Source organism: Scyliorhinus torazame, chromosome 6 (assembly GCF_047496885.1).
Source record: "Scyliorhinus torazame isolate Kashiwa2021f chromosome 6, sScyTor2.1, whole genome shotgun sequence".
In the NCBI taxonomy this organism is placed as follows: domain Eukaryota; kingdom Metazoa; phylum Chordata; class Chondrichthyes; order Carcharhiniformes; family Scyliorhinidae; genus Scyliorhinus; species Scyliorhinus torazame.
In genome coordinates, this window is record NC_092712.1 from 134,455,812 (window position 1) to 134,473,285 (window position 17,474).

The 17,474-nt window shown below is 50.2% G+C and overlaps 1 protein-coding gene across 1 annotated transcript in view; it reads left to right on the top strand.

The window, feature by feature from the left end:
• cntnap2a (contactin associated protein 2a) overlaps positions 1-17,474 on the top strand; it is a 2,812,093-nt gene that overhangs the window by 2,321,561 nt on the left and 473,058 nt on the right. The window lies entirely within an intron of this gene.

Here is a 17,474-nt window from a genome sequence, read left to right on the forward strand (position 1 = left end):
GCAGGAGGGGGCCAGTGTTCAGGTAGGTGGTTTGAAGTGTGTCTACTTCAATGCCAGGAGTATACGAAACAAGGTAGGGGAACTGGCAGCATGGGTTGGTACCTGGGACTTCGATGTTGTGGCCATTTCGGAGACATGGATAGAGCAGGGACAGGAAAGGATGTTGCAGGTTCCGGGGTTTAGGTGTTTTAGTAAGCTCAGAGAAGGAGGCAAAAGAGGGGGAGGTGTGGCGCTGCTAGTCAAGAGCAGTATTACGGTGGCGGAGAGGATGCTAGATGGGGACTCTTCTTCCGAGGTAGTATGGGCTGAAGTTAGAAACAGGAAAGGAGAGGTCACCCTGTTGGGAGTTTTTTTATAGGCCTCCTAATAGTTCTAGGGATGTAGAGGAAAGGATGGCGAAGATGATTCTGGATAAGAGCGAAAGTAACAGGGTAGTTATTATGGGAGACTTTAACTTTCCAAATATTGACTGGAAAAGTTATAGTTTGAGTACAATCGATGGGTCGTTTTTTGTACAGTGTGTGCAGGAGGGTTTCCTGAAACAATATGTTGACGGGCCAACAAGAGGCGAGGCCACGTTGGATTTGGTTTTGGGTTATGAACCAGGCCAGGTGTTGGATTTAGAGGTAGGAGAGCACTTTGGGGACAGTGACCACAATTCGGTGACGTTTACGTTAATGATGGAAAGGGATAAGTATACACCGCAGGGCAAGAGTTATAGCTGGGGGAAGGGCAATTATGATGCCATTAGACGTGACTTGGGGGGGATAAGGTGGAGAAGTAGGCTGCAAGTGTTGGGCACACTGGATAAGTGGGGCTTGTTCAAGGATCAGCTACTGCGTGTTCTTGATAAGTATGTACCGGTCAGGCAGGGAGGAAGGCGTCGAGCGAGGGAACCGTGGTTTACCAAGGAAGTGGAATCTCTTGTTAAGAGGAAGAAGGAGGCCTATGTGAAGATGAGGTGTGAAGTTTCAGTTGGGGCGATGGATAGTTACAAGGTAGCGAGGAAGGATCTAAAGAGAGAGCTAAGACGAGCAAGGAGGGGACATGAGAAGTATTTGGCAGGAAGGATCAAGGAAAACCCAAAAGCTTTCTATAAGTATGTCAGGAATAAGCGAATGACTAGGGAAAGAGTAGGACCAGTCAAGTACAGGGATGGGAAATTGTGTGTGGAGTCTGAAGAGATAGGCGAGATACTAAATGAATATTTTTCGTCAGTATTCACTCAGGAAAAAGATAATGTTGTGGAGGAGAATGCTGAGCCCCAGGCTAATAGAATAGATGGCATTGAGGTACGTAGGGAAGAGGTGTTGGCAATTCTGGACAGGCTGAAAATAGATAAGTTCCCGGGACCTGATGGGATTTATCCTAGGATTCTCTGGGAGGCCAGGGAAGAGATTGCTGGACCTTTGGCTTTGATTTTTATGTCATCATTGGCTACAGGAATAGTGCCAGAGGACTGGAGGACAGCAAATGTGGTCCCTTTGTTCAAAAAGGGGAGCAGAGACAACCCCGGCAACTATAGACCGGTGAGCCTCACGTCTGTAGTGGGTAAAGTCTTGGAGGGGATTATAAGAGACAAGATTTATAATCATCTAGATAGGAATAATATGATCAGGGATAGTCAGTATGGCTTTGTGAAGGGTAGGTCATGCCTTACAAACCTTATTGAGTTCTTTGAGAAGGTGACTGAACAGGTAGATGAGGGTAGAGCAGTTGATGTGGTGTATATGGATTTCAGCAAAGCGTTTGATAAGGTTCGGCACGGTAGGCTATTGCAGAAAATACGGAGGCTGGGGATTGAGGGTGATTTAGAGATGTGGATCAGAAATTGGCTAGCTGAAAGAAGACAGAGGGTGGTGGTTGATGGGAAATGTTCAGAATGGAGTACAGTCACAAGTGGAGTACCACAAGGATCTGTTCTGGGGCCGTTGCTGTTTGTCATTTTTATCAATGACCTAGAGGAAGGCGCAGAAGGGTGGGTGAGTAAATTTGCAGACGATACTAAAGTCGGTGGTGTTGTCGATAGTGTGGAAGGATGTAGCAGGTTACAGAGGGATATAGATAAGCTGCAGAGCTGGGCTGAGAGGTGGCAAATGGAGTTTAATGTAGAGAAGTGTGAGGTGATTCACTTTGGAAGGAATAACAGGAATGCAGAATATTTGGCTAATGGTAAAGTTCTTGAAAGTGTGGATGAGCAGAGGGATCTAGGTGTCCATGTACATAGATACCTGAAAGTTGCCACCCAGGTTGATAGGGTTGTGAAGAAGGCCTATGGAGTGTTGGCCTTTATTGGTAGAGGGATGGAGTTCCGGACTCGGGAGGTCATGTTGCAGCTGTACAGAACTCTGGTACGGCCGCATTTGGAGTATTGCGTACAGTTCTGGTCACCGCATTATAGGAAGGACGTGGAGGCTTTGGAGCGGGTGCAGAGGAGATTTACCAGAATGTTGCCTGGTATGGAGGGAAAATCTTATGAGGAAAGGCTGATGGACTTGAGGTTGTTTTCGTTGGAGAGAAGAAGGTTAAGAGGAGACTTAATAGAGGCATACAAATGATCAGGGGGTTGGATAGGGTGGACAGTGAGAGCCTTCTCCCGCGGATGGAAATGGCTGGCACGAGGGGACATAACTTTAAACTAAGGGGTAATAGATATAGGACAGAGGTCAGAGGTAGGTTCTTTACGCAAAGAGTAGTGAGGCCGTGGAATGCCCTACCTGCTACAGTAGTGAACTCGCCAACATTGAGGGCATTTAAAAGTTTATTGGATAAACATATGGATGATAATGGCATAGTGTAGGTTAGATGGCTTTTGTTTCGGTGCAATATCATGGGCCGAAGGGCCTGTACTGCGCTGTATTGTTCTATGTTCTATGTTCTATGTTCTAAGTGCTCACGCTAGGGCCGATTGGTACTCCTTTTTAAAAACGTGAATTTGACGGAAGGGTTTCTGTGGGGAGCCGAGGAGGTGAGTAGCAATCTTTGCTCACAGGCAAAGAGACTGGGGTGCTGGCCTTGCCACCCCAGTCAGCGAGGTGTGGGGGTCCCTCCGCGGGGGTTGGCCACCATGGGAGGGTGGGTAGGTGCTGGGAGGGAGGTAACTGGGGGGGGGGGGGATTGCTTGCAGCACCACCGTGCCAACCCTTGGATCCCAACCCCATTCTGGGCGCAATCCCTGTCCGTCTGCCCCACGATCACCCCTAACCCCTCACTACTGAGGCCTCTGGCTGTGCGGCTGAAGGCAATCGCTAATAGGGAATTGGCAATCGTGGTTAAGTGAGCACTTGACACATGCTAAGTGAGTTCCCACGTGTGGTCGGGCCATGTACATGTGGGAATCATTGCCTAGCATTCCAATCAAACCTTGATGCCTGGACGCTGTGTGGGAGTCAACACCACACACGCAGCAGCCAACGTCCAAACACCCAAGAGTTGGGAAACAGCTCCTGGGACATGACCACGGCCGGAGGGTGGATTGGTGCCTCGGGGAGCGGGTGTTGCCTGGAGAAATGAGCAAAGGGTCCGGGGGTGTTGCTCTCTTTGGTTGTCTCTTAATTTGGCTCTGTTTAATCACATTTGCTCAAGAGTCGGCAGGTATCTTTCGACACCCCCCACAAGGTTCAGAACCGAATACTGATCAATGACTCGATCACCAGTTAGTAAGTTCAAAAGCAATGCTCATTTATTTACACACAGTCAAATCTACTCATGCATAAACTCTACAAACTAAACTATCACTATTACTAAAGCCTATACTTAGCTTTGGGTGACCACTCAGTCAGAGGAACAATGGCCGTTGCTCGGTTCTGAGGCTGCTGGGTTGAGCTGTTTACAGGGTAGCAACTAGGAGCGTCTATCTCGTAGCGTGTGTTGACTTGGAACTTGGTCTGATGTAGCTGCCAGGCAGGTCTCTCTCTTCGCTGAGAGCCAAAGTCAAAGGTGGAAGATTCTCCCTTGGGGAATACCTTTTATCCTAAAAAGGGCTTCGCACGCTTTTGGGTGGGCCTTGAACTTGGCCTCAACTAATTTGGTCTTTCCCAATCAGTCGTATCGATCTTCTTCCAATAGAGCGGTGGTTCCCAACGTGTCCTGGTGACCGTTGGTCTGCTTTAGTCTCTTCTGGCGCCGGGGAGTGTGCCTTAACATTGTGTATCTAAATGTTTCCCTTTTGTCCCCGGAGATGACTCATTAGTATGTAGATTGCTTGGCAGTTTCTGTCCTGTCTGAGAGTTTAAGGTTCTATTCAACAGACAGAGCTTGCACCTGCTTGTTTCTTAGTATTGTCCAATTTTCCCTTCATTCTTTGCAAGTGTCCATTTTGTAATCGGGATGTGGCCATCCCAGATGGCTACAGGGGTTAGCCCGCATCGCGGAAGAAAGTGACAGAGGCATCAGAATGGTTATGCAAAAAGTTGTTGTTTAATGTGCTGTACAATACCCCATTTCCAAGAGTGCTGTCCGCCAACACCCTCGGCCCCCACCCCACCTATTCCCCACCCCCTACCTAACTCCTCCCCCCCCCCCCCCCCCCCCCCGCCTTGGTTTCCTCAGTAATGCTCAACGTACCTGGCCCTCATAGCTCTACAACTACGTCTTGGTGTTTGCCCAGGATGCCTAAGATGGAGGCAGCCAACTGCTTACCTCATCCCGTGGCCTTCGATGCCCCTCGCGGGCATCCTCTGCATGCTCGGGCTGGAGGGCCCCGGCTCACTTGTCGACGGCACATGCATAGCTGTGCCGCATTGTCCCGTGTGCTGACCCCAAGATACGGCCTCATCAGGAGGTTGGATCTCGGGACTGCTGGTGGCCATCGACGCCGCCTCATGGGATGGGCCTGTGTTGGCACTCAGCGTCCCTCCTCCCGGTCAGTGCCGTTAAGGCCCTCGGGTACACCCTGGGATGGAGGGGAAGCTGGTTCGAGCCCCGGCTGCCCCTGCATCGTCTGGCTCCACCAGCCCTGGTGGTTCCCCATAGCCCAACATCATCGTGTCGACGCCCTCGGCGATGCTCCTCAGTGACTGGGACACATCCCACAGTGGCTGGGTCATGCTCTGCCGTGCCTCAGCCATGCCCATCTGCGACTGGGACAAGCTCCTCAGCACCTCGGCCATTCCTATCTGAGAGTGGGCCATGTCCCCCAAAACCTGGTCATCCCCAGTGAGGCAGACATACTGCCAAGACCCTCGGCCATGACCGTCACTGACTGCATGACGCCTTGGACACCTTCACTAATGGGGCCGACGTCGTGCACCAGGCTCTCTACTGCGGTCGCCACCCTAGCAGTGTTGGCCTCAGTGCCACTCATTGCACTGATGTAACCTCTGGACCCCTCCAATCGGCTATGGATCTGCTGGAGTGACGCTGACATATCCCTCTAAATGTCCCGGCCGCTCCCTATTGGCTCCATCAGCTCCGGGAAACTCTGTTCAAAAGGCTCAGCATCAGGCTGGGACCCAGATCTCCGACTGCTGTCTTGCCTGAGTTACTGCCTCCACCAGATGTACATCAGCAGCAGCGTGGTGCTCACCAGATTGTGCCCCAGAAGCCCGACCACTGACATTTCCACCGAGCTGTGTGTATCTGCGCTGGTGGAGGGTGGGGATGACAACTGTGATGCGACAATAATAGCTGCATCCTCGGAGCTCTCCTCAGAGTCAGAGGAGGGGGCGACCCGGATGGGCCGGCGCCATCGGGTGCTTGACCTGCAGGAGAGTGGACATGTAGTCAGTGGGCAGGATGGGTCAGTCAGTGAGGCAATCACTACTCCCGTCTGACAGGTCCTCCGGGTGGAACCTGGTGGTCCCTCACCACTGTGGAGTCCGCCAGCCTCCACGTTGGTGACCGCCCTGTCCTCGGCCACACCAGTTACCTCCAGGGCCCGCTCCTTAAAGGAACAAAGAACAAAGAAAAGTACAGCACAGGAACAGGCCCTTTGGCCCTCCAAGCCCGTGCCGACCATACTGCCCGACTAAACTACAATCTTCTACACTTCCTGTGTCCGTATCCCTCTATTCACATCCTATTCATGTATTTGTCAAGATGCCCCTTAAATGTCACTATCGTCCCTGCTTCCACCACCTCCTCCGGCAGTGAGTTCCAGGCACCCACTACCCTCTGTGTAAAAAACTTGCCTCGTACATCTACTCTAAACCTTGCCCCTCTCACCTATGTCCCCTAGTAATTGACCCCCTACCCTGGGGAAAAGCCTCTGACTATCCACTCTGTCTATGCCCCTCATAATTTTGTAGACCTCTATCAGGTCGCCCCTCAACCTCCGTCGTTCCAGTGAGAACAAACCGAGTTTATTCAACCGCTCCTCATAGCTAATGGCCTCCATACCAGGCAACATTCTGGTAAATCTCTTCTGCACCCTCTCTAAAGCCTCCACATCCTTCTGGTAATGTGGCGACCAGAATTGAACACTATACTCCAAGTGTGGCCTAACTAAGGTTCTATACAGCTGCAACATGACTTGCCAATTCTTATACTCAATGCCCCGGCCAATGAAGGCAAGCATGCCGTATGCCTTCTTGACTACCTTCTCCACCTGTGTTGCCCCTTTCAGTGACCTGTGGACCTGTACTCCTAGATCTCTTTGACTTTCAATACTCTTGAGGGTTCTACCATTCACTGTATATTTCCTACCTGCAATAGACCTTCCAAAATGCATTACCTCACATTTGTCCGGATTAAACTCCATCTGCCATCTCTCCGCCCAAGTCTCCAAACAATCTAAATCCTGCTGTATCCTCTGACAGTCCTCATCGCTATCCGCAATTCCACCAACCTTTGTGTCGTCTGCAAACTTACTAATCAGACCAGTTACATTTTCCTCCAAATCATTTATATATACTACAAACAGCAAAGGTCCCAGCACTGATCCCTGTGGAACACCACTGGTCACAGCCCTCCAATTAGAAAAGCATCCTTCCATTGCTACTCTCTGCCTTCCATGACCTAGCCAGTTCTGTATCCACCTTGCCAGCTCACCCCTGATCCCGTGTGACTTCACCTTTTGTACTAGTCTACCATGAGGGACCTTGTCAAAGGCCTTACTGAAGTCCATATAGACAACATCTACTGCCCTACCTGCATCCATCATCTTTGTGACCTCCTCAAAAAACTCTATCAAGTTAGTGAGACACGACCTCCCCTTCACAAAACCATGCTGCCTCTCACTAATACGTCCATTTGCTTCCAAATGGGAGTAGATCCTGTCTCGAAGAATTCTCTCCAGTAATTTACCTACCACTGACATAAGGCTCACCGGCCTGTAGTTGCCTGGATTATCCTTGCTACCCTTCTTAAACCGAGGAACAACATTGGCTATTCTCCAGTCCTCCGGGACATCACCTGAAGACAGTGAGGATCCAAAGATTTCTGTCAAGGCCTCAGCAATTTCCTCTCCAGCCTCCGTCAGTATTCTGGGGTAGATCCCATCAGGCCCTGGGGACTTATTATCTTAATATTTTTTAAGACGCCCAACACCTCGCCTTTTTGGATCTCAATGTGACCCAGGCTATTTACACACCCTTCTCCAGACTCAACATCTACCAATTCCTTCTCTTTGGTGAATACTGATGCAAAGTATTCATTTAGTACCTCGCCCATTTCCTCTGGCTCCACACATAGATTCCCTTGCCTATCCTTCAGTGGGCCAACCCTTTCCCTGGCTACCCGCTTGCTTTTTATGTACGTGTAAAAAGCCTTGGGATTTTCCTTAACCCTATTTGCCAATGATTTTTCGTGACCCCTTCTAGCCCTCCTGACTCCTTGCTTAAGTTCCTTCCTACTTTCCTTATATTCCACACAGGCTTCGTCTGTTCCCAGCCTTTTAGCCCTGACAAATGCCTCCTTTTTCTTTTTGACGAGGCCTACAATATCTCTCGTTATCCAAGGTTCCCGAAAATTGCCGTATTTATCCTTCTTCCTCACAGGAACATGCCGGTCCTGAATTCCTTTCAACTGACACTTGAAAGCCTCCCACATGTCAGATGTTGATTTGCCCTCAAACATCTGCCCCCAATCTAGGTTCTTCAGTTCCCGCCTAATATTGTTATAATTAGCCTTCCCCCAATTTAGCACATTCACCCTAGGGCCACTCTTATCCTTTTCCACCAGCGCTTTAAAACTTACTGAATTGTGGTCAGTGTTCCCGAAATGCTCCCCTACTGAAACTTCTACCACCTGGCCGGGCTCATTCCCCAATACCAGGTCCAGTACCGCCCCTTCCCTAGTTGGACTGTCTGCATATTGTTTTAAGAAGCCCTCCTGGATGCTCCTTACAAACTCTGCCCTGTCTAAGCCCCAGGCACTAAGTAAGTCCCAGTCAATATTGGGGAAGTTGAAGTCTCCCATCACCACAACCCTGTTGTTTTTACTCTTTTCCAAAATCTGTCTACCTATCTGCTTCTCTATCTCCCGCTGGCTGTTGGGAGGCCTGTAGTAAACCCCCAACATTGTGACTGCACCCTTCTTATTCCTGATCTCTACCCATATAGCCTCACTGCCCTCTGAGGTGTCCTCCCGCAGTACAGCTGTGATATTCTCCCTAACCAGTAGCGCAACTCCGCCACCCCTTTTACATCCCCCTCTATCCCGCCTGAAACATCTAAATCCTGGAACGTTTAGCTGCCAATCCTGCCCTTCCCTCAACCAGGTCTCTGTAATGGCAACAACATCATAGTTCCAAGTACTAATCCAAGCTCTAAGTTCATCTGCCTTACCCGTAATACTTCTTGCATTAAAACATATGCACTTCAGGCCACCAGACCCACTGTGTTCAGCAACTTCTCCCTGTCTGCTCTGCCTCAGAGCCACACTGTCCCTATTCCCTAGTTCTCCCTCAATGCTCTCACCTTCTGACCTATTGCTCCCGTGCCCACCCCCCTGCCATACTAGTTTAAACCCTCCCGTGTGACACTAGCAAACCTCGCGGCCAGGATATTTATGCCTCTCCAGTTTAGATGCAACCCGTCCTTCTTATATAGGTCACACCTGCCCCGGAAGAGCTCCAAGTGGTCCAGATAACGGAAACCCTCCCTCCTACACCAGCTGTTTGGCCACGTGTTTAGCTGCTCTATCTTCCTATTTCTAGCCTCACTGGCACGTGGCACAGGGAGTAATCCCGAGATTACAACCCTCGAGGTCCTGACTTTTAACTTTCTGCCTAGCTCCCTGAACTCCTGCTGCAGGACCTCATGCCCCTTCCTGCCTATGTCGTTAGTACCAATATGTACAACGACCTCTGCCTGTTTGTCCTCCCCCTTCAGGATGCCCTCTACCCGTTCGGAGACATCCTGGACCCTGGCACCAGGGAGGCAACATACCATCCTGGAGTCTCTTTCACGTCCACAAAAGCACCTATCTGTGCCCCTGACTATAGAGTCCCCTATTGCTATTGCTCTTCTGCGCTTTGACCCTTCCTTCTGAACATCAGAGCCAGCCGTGGTGCCACTGCTCTGGCTGCTGCTGTTTTCCCCTGATAGGCTATCCCCCCCCCGACAGTATCCAAAGGGGGTTCGAGAGGGGGACAACCACAGGGGTTTCCTGCACTGACTGCCTGCCCTTTCTGGTGAGGATTCTCAAGTCCGGCACCCCACCGCCAGTCTGGGCCCGCTCCCGCCAATTGTGGGAGAGCTTTTCCTGAGGGGACATAGAGAGGGCATCTTTAGCCACACGCGTGTTTCACAGTGTAGGGGGGAGGGTGAAGGGAGGGTTAGGGTGGAGGGAAGATTGAAGGGTGGGTGGAGTGAGTGCAGAAGGGGGTGGGGGATGGAGGGAGGTTTTGGGGTCTCCTGGGGGTATGTTCCTGTGGGGGGGTTGGGGGGTGTCTGCTCATTCTGGCTGCCTGGTGTAGATCATTGACCTTTTTCCGAAACTGAAGGCCAGGCCTCCTGGCCACACTGCCTGAGCTGACTGCTGTCACCACCTCGTCCCAGGCAGCACTGGCTGCCTTGTGGCTCACCCTCCGGGACCCTCGGATGAACAGGACATCCCTCCTGGCCTCCACTGCACCCAGGAGCCTTCCCCGATCAGCATCTTGGGGCAAGTCTCCTTGATGCCATTGTTGCGAGCTGGCTGGGATTGGCTGAGCAAGTGCAGCCTAAGTGCTGCTCGACGTTGTTACCGGGGTGGTGGCTGGCGAGCGCCGTCCCGGCGAATCAGCTGGTAAGTCGTCATTCTGAGCAGGAAGCTCTTGAGGCCTCGTTAAGTGGACCAATTAACATTGAATCGTGTTGCAGGCCGAGCACCTAGAAACTCACAGCAATTCCCGCTCGCTACAGCACTTGGAAACTTTTCCGGAGAAACGCTCCCAGAGTATATAATCTGGTGATTGTAATCATTGCATTGTGTTTTACTACACTGGCAGGAAGTGTTCAGTGATCAATAAAAACTGAACCGCATATGGCAAAATATAGCATTTTACAAAGTAGAAACTAATGCACTTGCTATTTTTGAATGATCTGCTTTGCCAGTCAGATCGATTTCGATCTGATTTAAATTTCGATTTAAAAAAATTTCGATTTAAAAAAATTATTCACTCGATCAGCTGTACCCAACAGGAGGTAGACTATAAGTTTGTTTCAAAAGTTCTTTTTGTGACTGATCCTCTTGGAACTAGTTTATTGTCAAGTTCCAATACTTGAACATTATTATTATTGCCCTCCACAAAATTAGTCAGTAATACCCAGGATCCATTTATAAACTTGTCTGAAAGGTTCAAGATGATTTATCAACAGTTGAATGAATAACTATAATTTTCGATAATGTGTATAAATGTCCCAGAGATGAAAAAAAAAGATCTGTTTTTCTTGTTTTTGTTGACAAGGAAGACATATCTTTAATGACATCAAGTGTGGAGACCCAACCAGCTCAATAATGCTACATTTTTAAGAGACGTGGGCCGGGATTCTCCGTTTCGGGGACCAAGTCCCCACGCTCGCCGGAAAATGGGCGAGAATCACTCCAGACTTTTTCCCCGAAAGTCTGGGGTGTTTCTCCATTTTCCAGGGGGTTAGCAGGGCCCGGCATGTGTCCTGCAGCTCTGGCTGCCGGCGCGCCCTGCTGTGCAGACTGCGCGGCCGCGCATGCGCACTGCTGCCGCAAGCTGGTCCGCGCATGCGCACAATGGCCCACCTCGGCGTGGGCGCCACCGACATGGCGGAGCTGCACAGCGGGCCCGCGTGGAGTAAGGTAGGTCCCCCTTCGTTCTCAATGGCCTGCCGATCGGTGGCCCCCAATCGGGGGCCTGGCGACCGCTGAGGGCCCCCCGCAAAGTCAGATTACCCCCACCAGGACCGCCACCGCGAGCTGGCTGGGGTTGGCTGAGCAAGTGCAGCCTAAGTGCTGCACGACGTTGTTAGGGGGGGGGGGGCGGCGCTGGCGAGGGCGGTCCCGGCGAATACCTGGTGCGGTCCCAGGTGGGACCAGCTGTGAACCACGACGGCGGGAATTTGGCCAGTCGCCAACAGAGAATCGCCGCAGGGGCCTATTTCAGCGGCCCCCGACCGACGCCGCTGTGACTGCGCGGGCACGATTGGCACCGATTCTCCAGCCGCCGGAGAATCAGCGGCTTGGTGTCGGAGCGGCGTGGCGGGAATTTCCCGCGCCCTCGGCGATTCCCCAACCCGGCGCATGCTCGGAGAATCCCAGCTGTGAACTTTGAACAGTCTGACTTTATAATGTGCAGATATTTAAATTTGGCTTACATAAATGTGCAAGAAATCATAACTGAAAAGATTATATTAGACAGTTAGTTACTGCGGTCAGGCCTGGACATAGACCAGCATTTTAATTTTTGCCATTATTTGTTCTATAATACGTCTGGTTTATACGATTCACATTGTTCATTACTGATCTTGCACTTCCAACATGCATGCTGTCACTAAGAATATTATAATACAATGTATTCACAGAAGGAAAGCTCTTATTAAAGAAGTTAGAGTGAACATTAACTGCAAGAGAAATTGCAAAATGACAGAAGTGTTTATTCTGCTTCTCAGTGTTCGGGTTTATACTGTTCTGCCAGTAAATCAAAATGTACCCTTGGTACATTGGTTAGACATTTCTGACTGCATAATGGCAGCCTTAGAATAAAAACAGCTCCTGAAATTGAAATCTATACCCTATTTTATTGAGACAGAAGATATTCCAGTCATCCTCCAGTTTATAGAACAATTGAAATGTAAATTCTGATGCTTTCCTGGATGCATAATAGATTGGCAAGTCAATGCAGTATTCCCAAGAATTTGCACGACTTGAGCTTTACAAAAAATAGACTTCAGATGATGAGTTGGATTCCCATTTTGTCGTAAGTGCTGGGTTGCCCTTTGGCACTGGTATCACATCTCTCACTTTCATTAAATGAGGCCCAACCGCAAAGATGGCTCAAGCCCTACAATATCCATGAATCTCTTTTCTCTATTTTGCCATTCTGTTGGCCTGTTCCTGAACCTGTCATAGTGCAGACCTTGCCTAACCACGATGACGGATAGGAAAATGCTTTTAACCAATAGAAAAAAATCGAACAAGGTGTGCTGCAAGTGGTTGATCCAATATCACTTATTCCACACCATTGCCAAAAATGAAACTTAGATCAAGGTTCCAACCGTCTTTTACTATGTGACACAGGGGGCGCGATCGAATGGCCACGCTGCGCCCGAAAAGAAGCAGCTGTGGCGCAACATGGCCGATAGAAGCCGGGAGACCCTGCTCCCGGGATCTACCCGGCTCGCAACGCCTTCAGAGATCTAACGCAATCTCGCGATGCGTTGTGATGTGAATCCCACCCATTGTGGGCAGGATCACTTTATGGCAAATCTGCATATTACAACTGTAATATGCAGTTTCCCGAAATACCAGAGGCATTGGGATCTATCCCCTTTGCTTCAGAGACCACGGGTGAGTGCCGTTCGATACTGGGCTCCACAAACAGGGATCAGACGGAACACTACTCGTGGGGATCTCCCAGGGGATGGGAGGCTCCCAAGTGCATGTTCTTTGAGCAGGGTGGTACCCTGGGACTGCTGATGCCATCCAGGAACTCTAGCACTGCCATTCTGGCACTCTGGCAATGCCACCTGGATGCCAGTCTGGCACCACCAAGGTGCCCAGGTGGCACTGCCAGCTGGCAGGGGTACTGCCAGGAGACCAGGTTGGCACTGCCCATTTGCCAAGCATTTTGTGTGCGGTGGAAATGGGCCAGGGTTGCCCTGCAAGCGTGTTGGAGGGGCCCTGGGACCCCTCAGTGAGTTGGCTCTTGGGAGAGCGGGCTGAGGATTGTATTGGGGGCTCCAGAGATGGCATCCCAATCTCGCGCTATACTAAGTAGTTCCGGCAAGCGTTCCCCGCTGAGGCCACCTACCTAACCTGAGTGACGTTTAATAGCCTTGTGTTTTTCAGCACTGTTAGCACCGGGAATCATGTGGCTAAACACGCTCACTATGGGACTTTGTTCCCATTTAGTTAAATCGTGTTGATAAACCATCGTGATAGATTAAAAATCCAGAAAACTAAGTTTAAACATACAATTATGAACATATTTTAAACTTCGTAGCCTAAAATTCACTTTTAAAAAATCTGCTCCCAGCCAATTTTGATGAATGGAACGTAATCTCATTTTATTGTTGTTTCACTTTCCCACAGTTCCGACTGTTAGCTTAATCCCACACAATCAATTGACTGAATCACATTGGCTTTGCTGAGCTGTTTCTTTCACAAACCCTGTTTATTTGAAGTCACTAATCCATCTTCTGCTTCATCTTTTGCTGGTATTGTTAGAATATAACGATCTATGAGAATTTTTCTGTGGCCATCTGTCGTTAGGAACCTGGTAATACTGAAAGCCCCTACTCTCAAAACTTGGATTTCTTGAAGGGTTAAAATCATATAGATTGTATCTTTAGCTTCAGAACAACGAAGTGCAACAATAACAAAGGTACATCTTGTGATTGGGGCGTCATTCTCCGACCCCCCGCCGGGTTAGAGAATCGCCGGAGGCTGCCGTGAATCCCGCCTCTGCCGGTTGCTGAAGTCTCCGGCACCGGATATTCGGCGGGGGCGGGAATCGGGCCGCGCCGTTTGGCGGAAGTCCCACCGATAAATTGCCTGTCCCGCCGGCATGGATTAAACCACCTTTTGAATGGTGGGACAAGGCAGCGCGGGCGGGCTCCGGGGTCCTGGGGGGGCGCGGGGCGATCTGGCCCCGGGGGGTGTCCCCACGGTGGCCTGGCCCGCGATCGGGGCCCACCGATCCGCGGGCGGGCCTGTGTCGTGGGGGCACTCGTTCCCTTCCGCCTCCGCCACGGTCTCCACCGTGGCGGAGAGGAAGAGACTCCCTCCACTGCGCATGCGTGGGAAACTGTCAGCGGCCGCTGACGCTCCCGCGCATGCGCCGCCCGGGGATGTCATTTCCGCGCCAGCTGGCGGGGCAACTAAGGCCGTTTCTGCCAGCTGGCGGGGCGGAAATTCCTCCGGCGTCGGCCTAGCCCCTCAATGTTGGGGCTCGGCCCCCAAAGATGCGGAGCATTCCGCACCTTTGGGGCGGCGCGATGCCCATCTGATTGGCGCCGTTTTGGGCGCCAGTCGGCGGACATCCCGCCGTTTCAGGAGAATTTTGCCCCAGACCTAAGATATTGGCGGGGCCATGGTAATGCAAATTGCATATGAAATATAGGAAGAGTGATCTGAATAAGCTTAATCACTTTTCTTCTTTAGAATACAGTCAGAGCGATATGGAAGGAGGTCATTCATCCCATTGAGACCATGCCAATTCTCTGTAGAACAATCGTGATAGATTCCCCGGCCCTACCTCTATAGTCCTGCAAGTTTATTTTCTTCAGGTGTCTATTAAATTTCCTTTTGAAATCAGATCATCTCTCTTTCCACCACTCTCTCAGACAGCCTCTATTCTTACGGACAGGGGAGGGGTGGTAGGGTGCTTTGCCTTTTTTTTTTCAGTTCTCAATTGACTGCAACAAGATGTTTCTTAAAGAAGTAGGCGGGATTCTCCTTTCCTGAGATTAAGTGTTGACTGCGTGACAGGATTCGTAGACTTCTACGACCGCAAAACTGTTGCCGCACCTGGACCGATTCAGCGACCGTTGAGGGGCTAGCACCAACGCAATGTAAATAAAATTAAAATAAATTGCTTATTGTCACAAGTAGGCTTCAAATGAAGTTACTGTGAAAAGCCCCTAGTCGTCACATTCTGACGCCTGTTCGGGGAGGCTGGTACGGGAATTGGACCGTGCTGCTGGCCTGCCTTGGTCTGCTTTCAAAGCCAGCGATTTAGCCCTGTGGAACACGGTTGATTCCAATCGAAAACGGCATCGGATTCGCTGGGATCGGGATTGACACTCGAGAGGCTGACAAGCTGCAGCCGCATATAAGCACTTCGTTCTCAACACACAATCATCCCAACCAACAAGATGGCACTGGGAGTGCACCCATCCTATTGATGGGTCGGTTAGGACCAGAGGGCACCTGGGTGGGGGGGGGGAGCCTGGGGGGACACTCATTTGATTTGTGGCCCTAGTTCACAGTGTGATGCACTATCAATTACGACAAGACGAGAGTAGAATGTAATCGAGGCTTTATTACACAGAGATGTGTGGCCTCCTACAGCAGCTTACGAAATGGCTGCTGTTCGGAGAGCACACACATATATACTCTGCCTCCTGGGCGGAGCCAGCAGGCAGGGATCTACCCCCGTACCTGTAGTACAGGAGCCTTACCGTAATACCCATATATACAATATAATACAACAGTGATGACTACCACACAGTGGAAGTCAACAGTGTGCGTGGCTGCGGCAATGATGTCCCATGCCTGTCCACCTCGACCCCACTGGCCACCCCGATACTCCCCCAGCCCTGGGAGAAGCCCCCGGCCAGCGACATATCTGTCAGCAAACTATGGTGATGTTGGACACTGTCAGTACTCCCTCTCTCTCTCCCTCATCAGCCACGGCACCTGTTTCATGATTTTAAAAATCACAAGTGAACCTCGCTGCCAGGAATTCCCCCCAGTGGAAACAGAGAATCGCAGAGGCCCTGGAGAATACCAGGTCAGGCCCACTAAGGATATGCCAAGGGTATTTACTGTACGTGCGTTCTGGAACGCAGGCGATGGAGAATTGGGATTTGCCATAAAAACCGGTGCCCGCCACATTTTCGGCATTAAAACCAATTCTCCGCCCAATAGTAGTATTTACACCCCCTTGAATGTTGTGACTCAAGAACAGCCACAAGGCAGATTACTTCAAAAAAAGAAAAGAATAGATGTTTGTTTTTCGACATTTGAATGTATTCGTGACAGCATTCAGACACATGCACATAAGACACACACACACGCACACACACAAGAGCAAGTGATTAGAGGGTCACAGTAGCATAGTGGTTAGCACAGTTGCTTCACAGCTCCAGGGTTCCAGGTTCGATTCCCAGCTTGGGTCACTGTCTGTGTGGAGTCTGCACATTCTCCCTATGTCTGCGTGGGTTTCCTCCGGGTGCTCCGGTTTACTCCCACAGTCCAAAGATGTGCAGGTTAGGTGGATTGGCCATGTTAAATTGTTCTTAGTGTCCAAAAAGGTTAGGTGGGGTTGCTGGGTTACGGGGATCGGGTGGAGGTGTGGGCTTAGGTAAGGTGCTCTTTCCAAGGGCCGATGCAGACTCGATGGGTCAAATGGCCTCCCTCTGCACTGTAAATTCTATGAAAAGAGGTAGTATACTAGAAAGCATTTCCAAAAAGTCACTGTTACTCTAGAGTCTTTTGAAACGGAAGCTGGAACTGTTGCAGGACACATGATTTTCTTTTTGGCTGACTGAGGAATTTCTGGCAACAAATGTAAAGTGATTTACTCCTTGCGGTAGCTTCTGACTTTGTTGACTTGCAGTTGAGCCCCTGTATTGAAGATTTGGTTTGATTCTTCAAATTGGTGGGTAAATTGCTAGACCTATTTCACTGCCAGTTGGTGGATTCTAGGCAGGTTTCTTACATAAGAACATAAGAACTAGGAGCAAGAGTAGGCCATCTGGCCCCTCGAGCCTGCTCCGCCATTCAATGAGATCATGGCTGATCTTTGTGGACTCAGCTCCACTCTCCGGCCCGTACACAATATCCCCGAATCCCTTTATTCTTTAGAAAGGCATCTATCTTTTTCTTAAAAACGTTTAAAGAAGGAGCCTCAACTGCTTCACTGGGCAAGGAATTCCAGAGATTCACAACCCTTTGGGTGAAGAGGTTCCTCCTACACTCCGTCCTAAATCTACCTCCCCTTATTTTGAGGCTATGCCCCCTAGTTCTGCTTTCCCCGACCAGTGGAAACAACCTGCCCGCATCTATCCTATCTATTCCCTTCATAATTTTATATGTCTCAATAAGATCCCCCCTCATCCTTCTAAACTCCAATGAGTACAGTCCCAGTCTACTCAACCTCGCGTCATAATCTAATCCCCTCAACTCTGGGATCA